The sequence below is a fragment of the Protopterus annectens genome, chromosome 14.part0 (assembly GCF_019279795.1).
Source record: "Protopterus annectens isolate FY-2018-M chromosome 14.part0, PAN1.0, whole genome shotgun sequence".
Taxonomy (NCBI): Eukaryota; Metazoa; Chordata; order Ceratodontiformes; family Protopteridae; genus Protopterus; species Protopterus annectens.
This window is the reverse complement of record NC_056748.1, coordinates 705439448-705462018: the sequence shown is the minus strand read 5'-3', so window position 1 is coordinate 705462018 and position 22571 is coordinate 705439448.

Here is a 22571-nt window from a genome sequence, read left to right as displayed (position 1 = left end):
GCAGGTTATCTGTATCAGGAGGTATACCAGGGGAATGTTTTCTAGTGGAGGTGTGTAACCATTAAGCATCTTTTGGCTTGCACTTTGTGGCAGCCTGTCCCTCAATGAATCTCCCCCCTTTTTAGTGAGCTTTGGTAAGATCAATGAAGAGTGCTTCTGAAAGATTCTTTATCGATGTTGAGAAGAATCATTTCACATGTAACTTGCCTGTGGTGCATCATTACGGAGTCTGCCTACTTACTCCTCATAATCACTTTGCTAGAGCCACATCACTATGTCTTAATTAGGCCTCAGGAAAGAAAAAAGGACACAGTTTTACCTTAACCCCTATGTATCTCAGAATAATTCTGCACTAGAAGAAGGTTGCCATTTTACAGCGTCTGAATACCAATTACATCTCACCCTCTTCCCGCTTCAGACTGTCATTGATACATGGCCTTCTAGCCTCAGTCCTTGCCAGCCTATTAACTAGTTCTTATCCAGGACATAGCAACTAACAGCTGTATGCCAGAAATACATTTCCAGGTCTGTCAAACCTGACCTTTTCCTTGTCCTCTAAAAAGGCTGATGATGTATTTTTTATTTTTATTGCCTCCTCAGAATTGCTAATATATGAACAGAAACCTTTGAGTTGAAAAGTTACTGATTCCAAACTGGTGCTGCAAAGTGAAGATCAACTGATTCTAATTCAGCCAAACCCCAGTGTAAAACTCTGGCTCATTATGTGCCAAATTGATGTTATGTATTTTGACTTTGCATGGGCTGCTAATTCATTTTGAGGCAATATCAAATTAGAACTGATTACAGGAAATCATGTTGCAGGATTATCTAGTTCCAACATAAGGATAAAAGTGGAAGCTATTATAGTGATGTGGAAGGGTGTGGTATTCAAAAAGAAGGGAAGCATAGTTCTGGGAAAAGGAGTTAAGCTATGAATGGTCCCTCACATATGTTCTACCACACTTCCAATTAGGAATGCAGTTCCTTGTTAAGATAAGCTATGTTACTGCTATTCCATAAGCCAGTAGAGGAGAACTGTGATGTAAACTTGTTCATTTATATAGTCTACTGTAAAGTTTATCTGCCACTTATAACTTTATTTTTCTCATTATGATCTAGTTGCATTTCATTCTGGTAAATTCTTTAGTGGAAACGTTTTTACTTGTTATGTACAACATTATTGCTGTTTTACTCTGGGTGGAACTCCCAGGATGAGCATGAAACAGGTGCAGTGGAATCTGTGATCTTCCCTGGTAAATAAAATCAAACAAACAAAGAAAACTAAAAAATAAACATTTAGAAGAAGGTGCTGGGGCCTGTCAGGCATAACTATGTGGACAAGCTCATTCACTTATGCACTAGAACTTTTAATTGATAAAGAAAGGACTCGGTACTTGTTCATTTCAATATCCAAACTTTAAAATACCCCTTTATGGTATAACATTTACTATATATTGATATTAATGTGAACTATTTTACTGTTACAAAAATCACTCAGCACTGCCCTTTTTAAATAGTTAATGCATATTGTGTACAGTATATCAATTTATTATGACTATAAAATATTAAGCCTCTTTGTTATGTAAATACTGTTTGTGATACATGTTTGTTTTCTGGGTTAGTCCCACTAATTAAGATAGCTTATAAGATGTTTTATTGCTATAAATGTTTTACTTCCCAGACTAGAATATAGCGTGTGTGTGTGTGTGTGTGTGTGTGTGTGTGTGTGTGTGTGTGTGTGTGTGTGTGTGTGTGTGTGTGTGTGTGTGTGTGTCTGTGTGTGTGTGTGTGCCTGACTTGGAATGAGACAATTTTCAGCAAAGGCCTGGGGAGAAACGCTCCAGACGTATGTCTTTGTAATGTATATATGTAGGTTTAGTACTTTTGAGTGAAAGGCTCAAAACCTGACATCCATTTGGTCAACATGCTTTGTTTAACAGAAACAGGTGTTTGACAGGTGTGCAAGATACCTGGGTAGAGGAATATGAGCTCTCCACAGGGATTGTGCGATCTCGGAGCTAGTATACATAATTAGCAGAAGATGTGGTGGATGCAACCCTCACATGTCTATGTTTTTTTTTTTGTCAACATTGATGCAATGATATTTTGGATGTCAACATTTCATCCGTTCAATGTAGAACACTACATATATATATATATATATATATATATATATATATATATATATATATATATATATATATATGTGTATACAGAGAGAGAGAGAGATACACACATATAGTGTTTGCCAATTTGATTGGGGTCAAGGCTGAAAAGGTTTCTCAGATCAGCCCATCTAACCTGTTAAGAATATTTTCATGGTTGACAGAAAGTGGTACTCATTTTGACTAGGGGATTTTAGACAGACAATGAATTGAACATTCCCCCCTACTTTTTAATATGAGATTTTGTTTATATCAATCAGAGTCAGTAACAAATCTGGGAGATGGGATGTCAGTAATTTCTTATGTGAAGGATGCCATCTTATGACGCAGTAAAGTGCAAGTTCTAGAAATCAAATATATCATCCTGGTATAGGAATAGAACCTAGAGCTTTCTAGAATCAAAAGCAACTTCTCTATTTGTTGAACCACTGAAACTGCTATTGCTGTGTGCTGCTTGTGTCATTTGACTTTAGCATGTTTCTTTGAAAGGTTACCTTAATTATTTCATATTTAGTTTTCCATGTATACTATTATATTATTTAATAATCACTGCCTCATAAAATTAAGTTATGCCTCACAAAAAAATTAAGTTATCCAAAAATCATGCATACAGTATAACCATTTAACTCATCTATGTTTTGCTAATCATGCTGTAAGTAATTTTATAATTTAAATATTTCCAAAAGTTGTTTTGTTCTAAACAATTATTTTTAGGCCCCTTTTTACTGATCACCTAACTTGCTATCTCAGTTGGCACAAGGTTTATTTTTCAAACATTGCCTCAATGTGTGTTTTTTGCTAAATTCTACTGCTGCTGAAATGCTGATGGTTCTTACACACAAGCTGGCCTCATTACCATTTGGGCTGTGGTTTCCAGAAGTACAGTAAATTACTAAAAAAACAGTGATAATTACCTGAAATACACACAAAACAGTGATAATTACCTGTAATACACACTTCTAATACAATACACTTTTACTTTCTGCATCTCCAGTGCATCTGACCTGCCCAGCTTGTAGGGGCATACAGTCATCTGGACATATTACTGGTGCATTTAATACAGTTTAAAGCACGCAACACATAATATTAAATTAAAATATTTTATTCCAGTTATGTTTTGTTTTAAGTTTAAACTTTCTGCTTTAAACATAATTATGAAGCCCTTTTTCTTATTAATGGCATGAATAAATATACAACCCCCCCCCAAAAAAAGTGGCAGTACTTCAGGACTTTATTAATTAGGTTGAGATTAGGAGAAGCAATACGGGTCTGTGGTCATTCATCTGTAGTTGGTTGCTTTGCTTTAAAGTACCAGCGATGTGTGTATTAGATCACTAATTCATTATAGAAAAATTGTGCAACCTGACTGATCTGTGCAGAATAATTATCTGCAGTCCCAGTTGCTTCCTTAGGCACTCAGAGAAGAAAACCCATCTGGCTGTCAGTTTATATTTTTATTTATGCCTGCTAATATATTAAGACTCAGAAGGTCTGCTTGCTTGTTTTATTCAAACTATTTATTTACCTGAGCTTAGTTGCAAACACTTAAGTGTCTCCCATTGTTTTTGCAATAAATATCGAAGAAATGATAACCCAAGTTATTCGTTCAAGGTCATAGTGCTAAGACCTTGCATTATACTTTTTCAATATATTTTTCACCCAAATCTCTAAAAAAGAAAAGGAAAAATAAAGAGATGTCCCTCACCGAAACGTCCTGTATTTCTGAAGGACATTATGAAAAACTACCCCCATATTTTTATGATGTCTGTCTATATTTTGTACTATTTTTAGAAAATGAAACAAACCAATCAGTTTATAGCATTTTCACTAGCTACACAATACTTTACACCTCAACCCTTTCAGTTCCACAACCATTTCTACTTTGTTCTAACTAGGAAGCGAGCTCGTCAACCTTGGGAAATGACTCTCTGATAAAATGAAAAATGACACAATAAACCAGCAGAAATCTGTGCTACAAATGGGCTCGGCATTTTAAAAATCAGCGGACCTTTTTATCATTTAGCTTCGCCTGACTCCTCAGAAGCAGAATCTAATCTGCACTTCAGTACTTTTCATCTCTTCCAGGCAGACGGAGGGAGGAATGCAGCTAGTATGTTAATAAATAATTTAGAGAAGCATTACAGAAAGATAAAAGAGTGTTGCTGAAACATTACCAGACTTGCTGCTTGAGGTTCACGTGTAATGCTCTCACTGGGACAAGGCCCAGAAGTGAACGGGAGGAGAGCTCTATGTACTTTTACCTAACTGAGCTGTCAAGGACTCACATTTAGCCTCCAGAATCTGATGTCCAGCTGAGATACGGTTATAAATTCCTTCAGACAGTAACGTGAAATCCCATTTGTTATGTGTACATTTCATACACTGTAATCAAGCCTCATAATACCTATTTTAATCAGAGACCATGTTAACTCTCTTCTAACCTTTGCAGTGCATGGAATAGACAGAGCTTCCATATACAGAGGTGAGGCAGGTCATCTGCATAAAGATTATTCGGGGAGGGGGGATTAAACATTGTATCACAAGTATGGAAAAAGTTTAACTTAAATTTAGATTTGGACAGAATAATTCTGCTTCATGGTACTACAAATACTATTCACATTTTACTGAGGTTATAGAATGAAGTCCCAAAGAACCTATTGCCTTTTTCCATGATTCTCTTGCATTTGTGTAATTACTTTGGTCCTGATCCATGAAGTGATACAGGAGAAAATAATACATAACCCACAGTCCATCTTATACTTCATTAAAAATACCAGTTGGTGAAATGAAAGCTCTTGTTAAAGCTGGTTGTATACACCATTATTGTATTAGGACCCCTTACTATGCTGGCTGCTTTCATGAATACTGTGTTTTCATTTCTGTGACATGCTGTTGTCTGTGTATATCGTGAGGAAGATTCACCAGTGCTTTATAGGATATAATGACCGATTACTGGTGAAGAGTTACATATACTCTCTTACTTTTGCCTTCAAATCCCATAAAAGAAAATATTAAAACTTTGATGCTGTTGTAGATATGTAGATCAAATTAAATCAAATTTAAGACTGTCATCAATTGTCATGTCAATTAGTGTTGTATGTGAAGTAACTTCAAGCATAGTATTATTTAAAGGACAAATTTTAAAGTTTTTTTTTCACGGAAATGGGATTTTAGGGAAAAAAGAGAAGTAATTTAGTTTTTTGGATTTAGTAGCAGGTGGTTATTTATTTATTTATTTATTTGCAGTTTGTTTGCCAGGATGGTCCATTGGGCCAAGAAGAACCCATTTTCAATGGAGTCCTGGGGAGAAAAGCTCGACAATAACAAAAGTTATAAACAAGTAATTGTAAAAAGCTCCACAATAACAAAAGTTATAAACAAGCAATTATCTAACAGTAAATACAGAAGTACAACTAAAATGATAGCATTTAAAGATACAGTATGAAACAAACAATTAAAGTTAAGAAAAATAAGAACTGTTGTAAATTCTTGCTAGTACTTTACAAGGAAATGAATAGGACTCTGGAGTACCTGAGACGTCTGAGGTATAGAGAGGAGAAGAGGTTATGTGGGATGGGAGCAGGAGCATTCCTAGAGGGATGTTAGATGTAAGCGGAGTGAGGTCTTGAAGGAAGAGTGACTAGAGATGGTACGGATGGATGTTGGTAAGGTGTTCCACTGATGTGCAAGGGCAAAGCATAGGAGATTTTGCCAGGAGGCAGGTGGGTTTATGCAATTCTATCAAGTTTTGATTGTTGGAATTTAAGGATCTTTCTGGAAGGTGCATTTTAAGGGATGAGGATAGGGAGGGACAGAGGGAGTTACTAAAAATGAGTTTGTGAACATGAGTGAGTTGAATGTAGGTGAGACACTTGAGTAGCTCTAACCAATTTAGTTTGTGAAGGGCGACACAGTGATGGGTAGAAGAATTGTGGCTAGTGGCAAACTTGGAAATCTTATTATAGCAGGAGGACAGTTTTGACTTAAGTGTGGATTATAGGTTAGTTAGGAGTGGGACACCATATAGGGGAGAAGGGATGAGGAATATGGTAGAGGGAGTGAACTTAGTAGAGGGAGTGAGATAGCGACAATGGCGGTAGAGCATACCAGGTTTCTGGTGTTTTTTTTTTTTTATGACAGCGGTAGCGTTATTACCTCACAGCAAGAGGTTCTCCCATTCGATTCACGGCTTGGCTTGGGAGTGCCTTCTGTGTGGAGTCTGCATGTCCCCCCCAGAGTTGGGTAGCATTCGAAAGACATGTGTGCGTAAACGGGCGTGCCTTCGTTGAAGGTTGGGTGTCGAGCTGGCACCTTGGCGTTTCATAAAAATCTACTGCCAATCATTAGCGGACCGGAGTTCCACTGTGGCGACCCCTTATCAGGAAAAGCCGAAAGACAACAACAACATTTGTAGGTGGGAGTTGAATTTAAGCTGATAATCAATGAGGACACCTAATAGTTTGGCCTCAGGTACGACTTCGGGAGATGCATTGTTGTGGTTGGTGATGCAGAATGTGTTTTTATCCATAGTGGTTGTTTTAGAAAGGGTAAATAACATATGTTTGGTTTTTGAGGCATTGAGTGCTAGGTGATTGTCTCTCATCCACTGTTCAGTGGTAGAAAAAGCATCTTGGGTTACTTTTAAGAGACTGGGGATAGAGGTGGTAGAACAGATTATAGTTGAATCGTCTACATATTGGATAAGATTTGTGTTAGGGATTGAGTGGTGAAGATCATTTATGAAATGGTGGTTATTCTGTAGCCAACTTTTAAAAGAGTTAAAGGCTTCTTGAGTAATTCCCTGAAGATGTATAAGGTTGTCTTGAAGTTCATATAAGGATATAATCATCATTGTTATTATATGAGGGAAGCTTGCTGAGATGATTTGTGTGGATTGCTACTGAATATATTGAAGAGTGCAGGGCCAAGAACAGAGCCCTTTCGCATACCAGTATTGACCGGAAAGAATAGAGAAAAGATAGAGAACCATTTAACAGACTGGTATGTATCAGTAAGTGTTAAACCATAGTATTGTGGGTTGTGATAGCCCGAGAGAAGAAAGTTGGTAGAGGAGTTTTTGGTGACAGACTAGATCAAAAGCTTTAGAGAAATCAAGGAATACAGAGGAAACGTGTTTACCTGTGCATCTGGCTTTGTTAATAGTATCTGTGAAAGTTAAGAAGGCCATGGTAGTGATATGGGTGGTCTAAAATCATGGTGTGTGGGGCTCAATAGTTTTTCCTGAAGGATGTGTTCAAGTAGTTGTTTGTGAATGCACCTCTCCAGAAGTTTTGACAAAGAAGATAATAATATCTTGAAATAAGTTTTAACTGTATTTTTATGGTGTGAAATTGAGGTATCCACTCATGCTATGTTATGTGAATAATAAATCCCATGATGTCTTCCTGTATATTTGCATATTCCCCCTCCTTTTCCTCTTTCCTTCCAAGTTTATTTTTTTGTTTATTTTTTGTAAATTATGTAACTGTGTTTATACATATGTGGAGCTTTTCTCCCCGGGCCTCTACTGAAAATGGAAATATATCCAGTTAGACTAGCCCGGTTAACAAATGTAAAATAAAATAAATAAATAAATAAATAAATGGCAATAGAGCTGAAATTGTTTAATTGTTATGAAGAGGATGATGTAGAAGTTTTTTTACCAACAGAAGGAATGTAAGGTTCCTTGACAGATCTATTAATTATGATAGACACAGGGTAGGCTATAGAACTGGCAGCTAGCTTGAGGTATTCTTCTGGGAGTTTATTTGCTGAAGGAGAACAGAGTTTCAGTTTAAGGAGTAGTGATGTGATGTAAAAGTCTTTTACAATACTATCTTGTAGAGAAGACTGGGCCATAATAATAATAATAATAATAATAATAATAATAATAATAATAATAATAATAATATGCAACAACGACTTCATAACGGTGGCTGATGAGCACGCACTTCTGATCATCACTCTAAATAATGCTTACTGTATATGACCTGACAAATGTAAAACCCTTTGCATTTGCTGGAGGCTCTAAAAAGTTACTGCAAAAATATATTCCTAAAATGCAACATGTTTAGACTATATTACACAATCCAGGCCTATTAATGAATTAATTTATTCTTTAGTGCAATGAACAAAGCAAAACAATTACAGACAATATAAATGCTGTTGCAATAGCTTTTGCTCAACAACCCATAAGTCCTACAAAAATTAGATATATTGAAGCATGTAGCATACTGTTTTATTTCTTTTGGAGGGGGGAGACTCACATGATTACAGGACACCTACATCAGATTTTGACCTCCCTATGTCTTCTGTCAGACTACTGTAGCTCACTCAAAAAGTTAACAGAACAACAGGTTTTGCACATCAGTTCATTCCTGCATCTGTGTAGCAGATCTCAAAATTTTATATAAGAAATTGGGTCTGGCAATTAAATTGAGGTTCTTATGTCCTGTACAATAACAGGGTTTGACTCTGAGTGAGCATCATAACTAAGTGGGGCATTACACACACACACACACACACACACACACACACACACACACACACACACACACACATGCACACGCGCACACGCACACACGCACACACACACACACACACGCACACATGCACACACACACACATGCACACACGCACACAGCAAAAGATCTCTGGTGAACTAAGCCATCCAACCACAACCCCTTTTCTCATTTTTGCACATGGGGTAAGGGTGTCACTTCAATAGTAAGACAATCATTTAGAGCAAAGGTTTACACAGCCAGGTGGCTTGCCCTGGTGCAGTAGTTCTTCCACACCACACACAACTATGATGAATTTAAAGTGTCCAATCCACCTACTGCATGCCTTTTGGAATGAGGGAGAAAACCAGAGCACTCCAAGGAAACACATACAAACACAGGAAGCACATGCAGACTCCACACAGAAGGCCCCTAGCTGAGAAATGAACCAGGGAACCTCCTGCTGTGAGGCAACAACAATATCCTCTGCCCCACTGTGCTGCCCTTGTTGTAGCATATAACAACAAATGAAAAAACATCTGCTCATTAGAGAAAGTGCATTTTGATGCACTCTTATTTCAACTTTGAAATCTTACACCACCTATGTGTTCATATCCACTCGCTTGGTTCTGTTTCATTGGCTAAAAGCAGGAAGCAGCAGACGTGGGCAAGGCAGAAAAATTTTTATTTTTTTTTAATTCTTAAAGTGACAGAATATGGTCGCTGAACAAAGTAAGACATTTTTACAGTTAATGCTGTGGTGCTAACCACCTCTGTATGAGTATAAATAGCATGAACTCTGAGAATAAACTCAGAACAACCACTGTGGTATATTATCTGAGATAAAATACTGCCAGCTACCTCAAAAGCCTCAATACTCCTTAATTCCCTGACATTTTAGCTTCTTAATGATGCATTCCCTTGAACGCAAGCCTAATGTAAGAGTTGGGCATTCATAATATACTTTGTGCAATCGTAAAGGGGCTCTGTTAGTAAGACCATCTTTTATCGTAGTTAAATGGGGAAAATGTCTTCCAAAAATGAGTTCATCCAGTTAGAATACACTACCTCCTTAAGTAAAAAGTGTTAATAATTTTAAGCATTTCTGTAAAAACAAACAACATACTCCTCATGTAGAGCTGCAAGTCCAGCTGCTTCATTGAACAAGGGTGAGTTTTCTTTCTTTCCGAAATACTCAGTCTTAAAACTGCCAGTAAATATATCTCCCTAGTCATATATAATGTAAATGCTACTTAGTTTGCTGTAGATACAACTTAATTTTTTATATAAGAGGATATTTTTTATTCACAGAAAATTCTAAGCTTTTCTTGTATGTAAGTTTTACATTTTTTTCACTTCTGTTTATTCTACTGCCTGTTAGATATTATGTTGCTCTGTTTCTATATTGGCTAATATTAAAACACTAAATATTCTGTGACTTTGAAATTCTGTATATATCTGAATAATGCTCACTTTATGTTTCTCTATGTATTGTACAAATTCAGTGATTGAAATTCTGTATATATCAGTGAAAAATGCATGTCCTAAGTTTATCTCTGTAATATACAAAGTCAATGTATGCTTTTGTCATTAAACTTAAGTCATGACTGAAAAGGAGTCATTTGACCAACTCATTCACCCTTTTAACAAATATATAAATAAGCATTTTTTTAAATTTAGTATGGAATGTAGTGTATTTTAGTTTTAATGGAATATGCACTCAGTGTTAGAGACAAAATAAACAATTTTGCTGACACACCCAGTGCTTAAAAGGAATAATGAAGTGATTGGAATTGTGATGGTAGCTGGCATGTTCACCCACATCTATACATATGCACACGCACACACACACACACACACACACACACACACACACACACACACACACACACACACACACACACACACACACACACACAATCTGGACATTGTGTGCACTAGGACAGCATTCATGTCTTTTTCTAAAGAGGACTGCATTTGCTTGAAATATTGTGGATTATTTTAGTTAACATTAGGACTTTATTCAGGGATGGTAGATGCAGTCAGGCTGAAGGTTGCAATATTGTGTTAGCTTAGAAGAACATTTAATACATTACACAAAGAAAATTGTTGATAATGTTTACTTGGTTGAGCTAATGGCAAGTTATATAGGGGCTGCATGGATAGTTCTAGTTATTGGGTATATAGGGTCCTGTTATTAGATTTATTACAAGACACAGACAAGCTTGTTCCCTAAACCTCTTATTAAACATATGTAGTAGATCTGTCGCTTCAGACAGGGTGACAATGGGGTAAAGGTTAATTACTCAACTGTAATGGGTTATACTGATGATAGACATGCAATTAGGGAGGGAATTGTTATGGCTAGGCTTGTATAGGCCCTAGGGCTGATAGTCTAGTACCAACCTATGAACCTATTAAGGATGTGATGGTCTTTCCATTTTCAATTTCTCCAAGTTTTTTGGGTTTTTAATACTATGACGGGAATGTACCCCATTCCTAAGTCAAAGTGATTAATAATAATGAAATTAGTATTGTTTCAATCGTTGATGTCAGCCACACGTGCTCTTTGCACACCTGTAATGTGCCCACAATTGACTCCTTCTGCAATTCCTATGGAGTTACATGTATTGGCAGCATACCTAAATAACAATGTAAATTCTTTTTTTATGAAACCCGTTGGGTCAGGGTAACTTTCCTCCACAATGCCCTCATTTCTGCCTGCAAATCCTGGTATTTTATGACTTTGTGTCTCTCTGTACATAAGCCACTATAATCACTGGGTGTAACAATTTCAATGATTAATGCTACTTTTGTTTTCTTTTTACGGACTATTACATCAGATTTTATTGCATCTATTTTTTTAACTGTTGGTAATGGATGATCCCATGTGACATAAACTTTATCATTCTCTATAATGGTCTGTGGCGCATGTTTCCAAGCCTTCTCAGCTACTTCAATATTGTAATGTTTGCACAATCTCCAGTGCAACAGTCTTGCCTCATTATTATGCCTTTTAGCATAGAGACCCTCTGCCATTAGTGTTTCAAACCTAGATATGTGACTGTTTCTAGTTCTGTTTTACAGAACCTGCATTTATTTGTTTCTCCCACATGTTCAATGGACTTTGTAAACCAACATACACGTAGCCCACTATCCTGGAGCGCTAATATTAACTTTTCATCTTTTGATTTAAATTCCACATCTCCTTAAGCATTCCTGCCTCAAGTCCTGATCAACATGAGGTTGTTCCAAGAGTTTTCTGTACTTGCAACTATATTTATGCCTTTTCTACATTTCTTGCCTTCTCATCTGATGCTTCTACTTATACTCTTTCTTTCATTTGGTTTGTGGCACATTCAGTTGCTGCCTGATTTTGGTCTACTTCTGGTTTAGGTTCGATTCCTGCTTGACATCGATATGCTTGGAAGTCATCTTAGAATTGTTCTCTTCATGTTTCAGAATTTCACTGTTTAGATCTTGTGAGATCAGCAGAAATGTATTGAGTCTGCAACTGCAGATCTACACATGTAATCAATTTTGAGGAGGCCCATACCTCCTTCAGAACAAGGGATACATAATCTTGGTGCACATTGATTTGTATATATCATTTGATAAGCGTGAAACATTTTTCTTGTTTTAGTGTCCAACTGATCTAATACCTTTTGGGGGCCAATCAGTTACCCCAAAACTGTAGGTTAGAACAGGAACAGCAAATTTGTTTACAGCTTGGACTTTGTTCCTAGATGCCATGGCTGTTTTCAGTACTAATTTTACTCTTCTAAAATATTCTTTCATGAGTTTTGTTTGCATTTACTCATGTTTTATTGTCAATTCTTCATGAATTTCCAAATATTTATACACTCCCTCCTGTTCAAGTTCCTTTATATCATGTTCTTGTGCCAGCCTGATAATTGTTTTGGGCTGCAGTTTTCCAGCTTTAAATGTTACTTTGGCACATTATCAAGACCAAATGGCATTATTATATCATCTGATAAAGTTTGACCACTTCCAGCTCTGCTTTTAGCTCCTAATCTGATGAACTCTACAATTTTAAATCACCCACAAAAAGAAGATGAGAGGTCTTTACATTTTTCTGTTTTCTGGAAGCCAAATTGTTACCATGACCTAATCTGTTAAGTAGACAGCTTAATGGGTTAAGGACGAGCAAAAAGAGTAACAGTGACAAAGAGCCACCCTGGAATATTCCCCTCTGGATTTTTATCCCTGGGATAATAATTTTTCCTTTATCATAGCTTAGCTACAAAGTGGTTTGCCACTGTTTCATGGTCACTGTAATGCAATTGATCAATGTAGGCTGGATCTTATACATCTGTAGGCACCATGAAAGATCAATGTAGGATGTATCTTATACATCTGTATGAATCATGAAAGATCAATGTAGGATGTATCTTATACATCTGTATGCACCATGAAAAATCAATGTAGGATGCATCTTATCCATCTGTACGCACCATGAAAGATCAGTGTAGGATGTATCTTATACATCTGTATGCACCATGAAAGATCAATGTAGGATGTATCTTATACATCTGTATGCACCATGAAAGATCTTATACATCTGTACGCACCATGAAAGATCAATGTAGGATGTATCTTATACATCTGTATGCACCATGAAAGATCAATGTAGGATGTATCTTAAACATCTGTATGCACCATGAAAGATCATTGTAAGATATATCTTAAACATCTGTATGCACCATAAAAGATCATTGTAGGATGTATCTTATACATCTATACGCACCATGAAAGATCAATGTAGGATGTATCTTATACATCTGTACGCACCATGAAAGATCTATGTAGGATGTATCTTATACATCTGTACGCACCATGAAAGATCAATGTAGGATGTATCTTATACATCTGTATGCACCATGAAAGATCTATGTAGGATGTATCTTATACATCTGTATGCACCATGAAAGATCTATGTAGGATGTATCTTATACATCTGTATGCACCATGAAAGATCAATGTAGGATGTATCTTATACATCTGTACGCACCATGAAAGATCAATGTAGGATGTATCTTATACATCTGTATGCACCATGAAAGATCAATGTAGGCTGTATCTTGTACATCTGTATGCACCATGAAAGATCAATCTAGGTCGTATCTTATACATCTGTACGCACCATGAAAGATCAATGTAGGATGTATCTTATACATCTGTATGCACCATGAAAGATCAATGTAGGATGTATCTTATAACTTTGTACGCACCATGAAAGATCAAAGTAGGATGTATCTTATACATCTGTATGCACCATGAAAAATCAATGTAGGATGCATCTTATCCATCTGTACGCACCATGAAAGATCAGTGTAGGATGTATCTTATACATCTGTATGCACCATGAAAGATCAATGTAGGATGTATCTTATACATCTGTATGCACCATGAAAGATCTTATACATCTGTACGCACCATGAAAGATCAATGTAGGATGTATCTTATACATCTGTATGCACCATGAAAGATCAATGTAGGATGAATCTTAAACATCTGTATGCACCATGAAAGATCATTGTAGGATATATCTTAAACATCTGTATGCACCATGAAAGATCATTGTAGGATGTATCTTATACATCTATACGCACCATGAAAGATCAATGTAGGATGTATCTTATACATCTGTACGCACCATGAAAGATCTATGTAGGATGTATCTTATACATCTGTACGCACCATGAAAGATCAATGTAGGATGTATCTTATACATCTGTATGCACCATGAAAGATCTATGTAGGATGTATCTTATACATCTGTACGCACCATGAAAGATCTATGTAGGATGTATCTTATACATCTGTATGCACCATGAAAGATCAATGTAGGATGTATCTTATACATCTGTACGCACCATGAAAGATCAATGTAGGATGTATCTTATACATCTGTACGCACCATGAAAGATCAATGTAGGCTGTATCTTGTGCATCTGTATGCACCATGAAAGATCAATCTAGGTCGTATCTTATACATCTGTACACACCATGAAAGATCAATGTAGGATGTATCTTATACATCTGTATGCACCATGAAAGATCAAAATAGGATGTATCTTATAACTTTGTACGCACCATGAAAGATCAAAGTAGGATGTATCTTATACATCTGTACGCACCATGAAAGATCAATGTAGGATGTATCTTATACATCTGTATGCACCATGAAAGATCTATGTAGGATGTATCTTATACATCTGTATGCACCATGAAAGATCAATTTAAGATGTATCTTATACATCTATACGCACCATGAAAGATCAGTGTAGGATGTATCTTATACGTCTATACGCACCATGAAAGATCAATGTAGGCTGTATCTTGTACATCTGTATGCACCATGAAAGATCAATATAGGTTGTATCTTATACATCTGTACGCACCATGAAAGATCAATGTAGGATGTATCTTATACATCTGTATGCACCATGAAAGATCAATGTAGGATGTATCTTATACATTTGTACGCACCATGAAAGATCAATGTAGGATGTATCTTATACATCTGTACGCACCATGAAAGATCAATGTAGGATGTATCTTATACATCTGTATGCACCATAAAAGATCAATGTAGGCTGTATCTTATACATCTGTACGCACCATGAAAGTTCAATGTAGGATGTATCTTATACATCTGTACGCACCATGAAAGATCTATGTAGGATGTATCTTATACGTCTGTACGCACCATGAAAGATCAATGTAGGATGTATCTTATACATCTGTATGCACCATGAAAGATCAATGTAGGATGTATCTTATACGTCTATACGCACCATGAAAGATCAATGTAGGATGTATCTTATACATTTGTACGCACCATGAAAGATCAATGTAGGATGTATTTTATACATGTACGCACCATGAAAGATCTATGTAGGATGTATCTTATACGTCTGTACGCACCATGAAAGATCAATGTAGGATGTATCTTATACATCTGTACGCACCATGAAAGATCAATGTAGGATGTATCTTATACGTCTATACGCACCATGAAAGATCAATGTAGGATGTATCTTATACATCTGTACGCACCATGAAAGATCAATGTAGGATGTATCTTATACGTCTGTACGCACCATGAAAGATCAATGTAGGCTGTATCTTATACATCTGTATGCACCATGAAAGATCAATGTAGGATGTATCTTATACATCTGTACGCACCATGAAAGATCAATGTAGGATGTATCTTATACATCTGTACGCACCATGAAAGATCTATGTAGGATGTATCTTATACATCTGCACGCACCATGAAAGATCAATGTAGGATGTATCTTATACATCTGTACGCACCATGAAAGATCTACGTAGGATGTATCTTATACATCTGTACGCACCGTGAAAGATCAATGTAGGATGTATCTTATACATCTGTACGCACCATGAAAGATCAATGTAGGATGTATCTTATACATCTGTACGCACCATGAAAGATCAATGTAGGATGTATCTTATACATCTGTACGCACCATGAAAGATCTATGTAGGATGTATCTTATACATCTGTACGCACCATGGAAGATCAATGTAGGATGTATCTTATACGTCTGTACGCACCATGAAAGATCAATGTAGGATGTATCTTATACGTCTGTACGCACCATGAAAGATCAATGTAGGATGTATCTTATACGTCTGTACGCACCATGAAAGATCAATGTAGGATGTATCTTATACGTCTGTATGCACCATGAAAGATCAATGTAGGATGTATGTTATACATCTGTACGCACCATGAAAGATCAATGTAGGATGTATCTTATACGTCTGTACGCACCATGAAAGATCAATGTAGGATGTATCTTATACGTCTGTACGCACCATGAAAGATCAATGTAGGATATATGACATGTTGTCAAAATATGTTTTTTGTAATCTATCCATGCCATACTTAGATGCTTCCCCTTTTTGCAATTTTCCATTATGACTTTTTTTAACAATAAAGGATCTTTTGTTTCATATCACTTTCCTTTGTTACCGTTTGTCTATTGCCATGACTGAGTTTTCTCCTAAATGACTATAAACTCTTGTCTGCATCAATGCCAGTGTATAGTTTATACATTGTCGGAAGGGAAGTTATTGGGCTATAGTTTTTAGGACAGTTTACGGGTTCTCTCTTAAGCAGGAGTATAATTTTTCTGTTGCTAAACAGGCTGGTGTCTGTTTGGGGTGCGCATATAAGTAGCTATTACTCAGAGCTAAATCTTCATGTAAAGATGTTGATAGTTTTAGCTACAACTTAGGTACTGCATCTGGGCTTGGGATTTTCCAATTAGGAGCTTTTTATTATTATTTTTAATTACTCTGGCCATTTCTTCATCCTGTTTTATATCTTGTAGATTTGAACTTCTTACTATTTCTTTTATTTCTTCTATCCATTCAGCATCTTTAGTATGCTCCACAGGATCTTCACGTATATTTCTCCAAAATGTGTGTATTTGTTCTTTTTTTAGTGGTGTTTTTATTCCTTTTGCTTGGTTTCCCAATTCTCTATAAAACTTTTTTGAGGCATCAATGAATTGCTTAGTTTATATTTTTCTTCTATATTTATCTGCATATATTCTATGTTTTGCCTGTGTTGATAGCTTTAGTTTACTATTTTCAATAATCCTAGTCTGTTCTAATACTGCACATTGTTTTTATCACATCTATCTTTTTAAGTATTTTTGTTGATCTGTTCCCTCTTCTATAGTCTTCTAATACTGACACTTCTTGTCTTGTTTTATAGTTTTCCTGTATTCCATACTTCTATGATGGCATTTGATTTCTTCCCTTTTTTCCATTACTGCACTGCATATTTGTAGTAAAACTTTATCTGCTATTAATGTAGCTGCAGAGTAATATACCCTATTTAATTCTATGTCACATGACTTTCTGTTGATAGACTTGATTACTGTGTTCATTTGTTTTAGCAGATGTCTAACATTTTGAGTGATTGACTTTCTGTAATCTATTTCTTTTATTGATCTTAATATGTCTAGCCATCCTAGTAAATCAAGCCAACTCTTCCCTTAGATCGTTTTCTTCTAAACTGAGGGCATATTCTTTGTTCTCCATTTCCTGTGGGTATTCTTCAGAAATTTCCAGAACATCTTCCTCTGACATTTTCTTTTCAGCATCATGTATCATCCCTTGCTCATTCATATGGGAACTCACTGGCCTATCATGTCACAACAATGGCCGCTGTTTCCTGTTTCTTCCCTTGCTGTGCAACTCCAGCTGAACTTTTGTAGTGGTTTCCTACTGAAGGGTCCAGGGTATCTTCATGTGGCAACTGATCAAATGCTTCCCATTCTACCTGTTTTTCCTTAATGTGGGGACTCACTAGTATATCATGTTGTCACATTACCAGAGTTGGATTTTCTATACTAAATCCTTTTCTTTGCAGGTAATCCATAACTTCAGTTTCTGCATCTTTAACTTCTCCATTACTAATCCTCTTTTCTACTTCTCCCTTTGTTTTCTTGTTTTTGTATTGTAAAATTTTCCATATCCAGATGCTTTCGCCTGTATTTCACTTCAAATATCTTTGGTGCTGCTCTTTTTACATTGATTAGTTATACTACCTTCTTTGCATAATATTGCATCATATTAAATTTCTTTTTTTTTTGGCATGCCCGTATTTCTTCTTCAGATGTCTTATGCTCCACCTGTTTCTCCTTATTTTGGAGACATATTGTACCATCATGCTGTGACATAACCTCTATTACACTTTCTATAGTAAATTCTTCACTCCACAGGTATTCTATAGTTTCAGCTTCTATTTGTTTAATTTCTACTTTACTAATCTTCAGTTCTGTGCTACCCCTTTGTGATCTTAGTTTTGCATTGTGAAATTTTCCATATTTGGTTGCCTTTGCCTGTATTTCTTTTCAAATATCCTTGGAGCTGTTTTTTTGTATTAATTTGTTTGACTTTCTCTTTGCATAGACATTACACCGCATCAGATCTCTCTTTCTTTCTTTCCCTTGTCCATTTTTATGTTTTATGTTTCATTTTTATACCTTTCAAAAATCTCTTGGTTTTGTTATATTTTTGTACTTCCTCATTCACTTCTTTTTCCAAACACCCCAAGGTTTCTTGCTCTATATAATGTTTTTAATAAATCTTTTGTATTAATGAACACAAATTTGTATTTGAACCATATGATACTTTTTCTTGAGAAAGTATTTTTCTTTCCTCTAATTTATCTCTTAATCTTTTTGAATAATTTCTATCCAGAAATTCTGGAGGTCTTGCTTAATAGTAACAATACATAATTTCTTTCTTAACCCCTATAGCCCACTCTTATCATATTTATTTGGCCTGTCAGGTTTTTTTTCTTTGTGTACTACAATTTCCTTCTACAACTGAGAGACCATCTTCCCACTCAGCTTAGCCTAACTTCATTGTAGGAATGTTTCCATGTCTTGAGGATTCTACAGTGTCATTTTTTCCAGTAATGGCACCAGTGTGCCTACCAGGATTGGGCATTTTTTTTTTATCCTCAGACTGTTGCACCCAGCCGTTTTTTTATTTTTAACCTATTTCTGTTTATGAAATATGCTATATAAAATAACATCTATATATCCTTGTAGTCTTGGTGAGATTTTGTAAAACAGGGACCACCTCATGAAGGTACTCACCAAGACCTGAGGATGAATTTAATTCCAGCAATACTACACACTCCTTTACTTGCTGATGTTATCATCTCTATCTGGATTGTCTCTGTATGGCTTTGGAGATATTTAAGGAATATACAAAGAAGAATTTTTGAAGGTAGCCAAGGACAAATAGGTGCATCTTCTTGAGATTACAAACCAGTTATGAGGAAACATAGGATATATCTTTAAACAAGAAGTTAAAAAATATTTGAGGAATTTTGTGTTATGGGAACTATGAACTAGAAGAGAAGGTTGGATACCGGAGAATAAATTGACAAAACATGGTCTAATTATCAAATAGGCACTTGAAAATAGTTTGGCTGATTAGGCTCTTAAGTTCCATTGTTAACCTTCATTAAAATTATTTTCTTGTTCCATTTAATACATGAGATTACATTAATGAAAGTCTGTCTCTAGGTATCTGAACCAACTATCTTATTCCAGATGAAATAATGCTTCTGAAGTGATTTACTTCACTGGTTTTGTTTCTTTTTTCATTCTTTTTCTTTTTTTTACTTTGATCTTGGAAAATCATTTAAAAAAGAAAAATATAGCAAGGATAAAGGGAAAAAACCCTGATAACTGCAAATGAAAAGTGAATAAATATGTCTTGAAAAACAAGAAAAGGAAGATTTAACAAAGACTGAATAAATAACAAAAGTGAGATACAATAAGCATGCAAAGGTTTACAGAAAGAAGTATATATAAATGGGAGAAAAATACTGTACAACAGGATAATTATTTATTGTTTTCAGACTGATACCAAGATGAAAATGAAAAAGTTTAGATGAATTCTAAAATTGTGCTGTGAATCAAAAGAATCTTACAGTAGATGTGACATAAAGCAGATGGTGCTAGCAAATGGTTCCTCCAGCAACAAACCCAAGTTAAAAAGCAAGTAAAGAAGGGTCCAGACCACAGCTGTACAGCACATAAAACAGTTTAATAAAATAATAGTGAGGTACCAGGTGAGTGCTTTCGTGGGCCAAGCTGTGTCAGGTGAAGTGGCTTGGGCCACGAAAACGCTCACCTGGTACCTGACTGCTATTTTATTAAACTGTTTTATGTGCTGTACAGCCATGGTCTGGAGCAGCCGTTACTTGCTTTTTAAGATGTGACAAAGTATAGATATTTGTTAAAAGGCTGTGAGTGTGAAAGTTAATCTGAAATCAGAAATTGACAGGAATTGGTGCGCTAACAGTAACATATCCACTGATCATTTATTTTATTTTATTTATGTTGTTTTGACTGGTTTAGTCCCACTAGGCTTGTGGCGTCTTTCAGGGAACACCCAAGGTGGTATTTATACTGACTGGGGGGAAATGTAGGTAGTACACTGGAGAAACTGCCATACTCTGGTGGAAACACACAAGACAGTAGGTGTTTATTATTTACAAGAGAGAGTGATGATGATGATGATGACCATATAAGAAGGTAGGAAATGTCCAAAGAAATGACTTGTCAACTAGTGGCCTGGATGATGCAACATCATTGCATTTGATGGATGAGAAAGAGATAGAGGGTGAAACAGTTCTATCATGGGAAGATGTCATGGCTCCTTCTTGGAAAATCAGTGTTGAGAAAGTTTCCAAGCCGGACGGTGCTTTGGGTAGCAGTTCTGATTTTTCCAATGCTATAATATCAATTCTCCATGAAATATAAGAGGTAGCTTCCATGCTAGGGGAGAAACATCAGGAGGATAGGAGTCGACGTGCCATCTGAGAAGGAAGATGGAACTCAGGCTGTTCCCAGATAGCAGAAGGTATACTACAGCAACTGCAACTCCTTCTGTTATAGGGACTGTGCAAAATAAAAATAAAATGAGACTTACAGAGCATGTATTTACTTTATTTATGGATTTCTACTTTGGTAAAGATCACATGCTACCATTTTTTTGCACATACCCACAATCTTTCTCTTTCTTTTGAAGGTGGAGCATTTTATGGCTATGGTGGGCATTTTTTGCAAAGAGATCTTGCTCGAACTGAAAAACAAGAGTGCAAATTTAAATAACAGAAAAACAGCCAAGGTAAGTAATTACAAATGAAATGCATTTTGTGAGTGGATAGGCTACTTTGATTTTGTCAGTGCGCGCATGATCTCCAACTGGGATTATCTGACAGAAGGCCCGAGAGAAAAGCACTACATATACTTAGAAAAAGAAATAAACGCATTTAACATTGAACAGTAACAGAGTTTAAAATACAAAAAAAAATAAAAAATCTTCAGGAGAAAGCATAAATAGAGTTGACATATAGAACAATGTTATTCCACTAAAAGTCTTTAAGGCACAAGTGGAACAGTCACTTAATACATTTAGGGAAAGAATGACTTTGTAAATTAAAGTTTGATTCATTGATTTACTGTTTTCATTTTTGGCATTATTTGAAGAAAAGAAAAACACAATGTTGCAGGCTAAATATGTTTTTTTGAATGTTAATGTAAAAGGAAACTGCGGGTACAACTCGGAATACATTTAACCAAAGAAAATGAACTTGCAGGGTGTTAAAAGACAATCCGATGAAAGAAATATTTGAACAGGTATATGGGGCATATGGATGACTTTACAAATAATAATAACCAATAGGTTGCTACATAGTCCAAGTCTGTTAAATATTGAAGGCATGAGAGGAATACTACATTACTGCTATCAAGTATAACTTATTGTTTTTGAGGGACAGATAAGCTCTTGGTTAATAAATGTGGCAAAAAAGGCATTTCCAATGTGGATAAAAGGACCATACATGTAGGAAATGTGTTAAAACAGCCTATTTATGGTTTAACTGTGAAAGTTTACATATTGAAGAAAATAATCTGGAACAAGATTTTTTTTATCAGTACTAGAGCAAATTGGTTCTGAAAATAAATTTTTACAATGACAATAAAATACATCAAGTATAAACTGGAAAGCTGTCATGACCTAGAATAATTATGTGTTTTGTACAAATATTAGTAATACATTCAATACTGAATCAAGAAAAACAAAATCTTGATATATTTGAAAGTACAAAACATTTAATAGACTTAATTGCCAGTTAATTAAAAGGAAGGAACTCAGAAGACACAGGTGAAAAAAGAAAAACAAAACAAAAAAAGGCCAAGAATAAAGTAACATTTTTGTATATTAAAGTAAGCAATAGTATAAATAAATACCGTTAAACTGGCATTGCTAATATTATCTGTTTATTGTGCATTTGTTTCTTGACAGA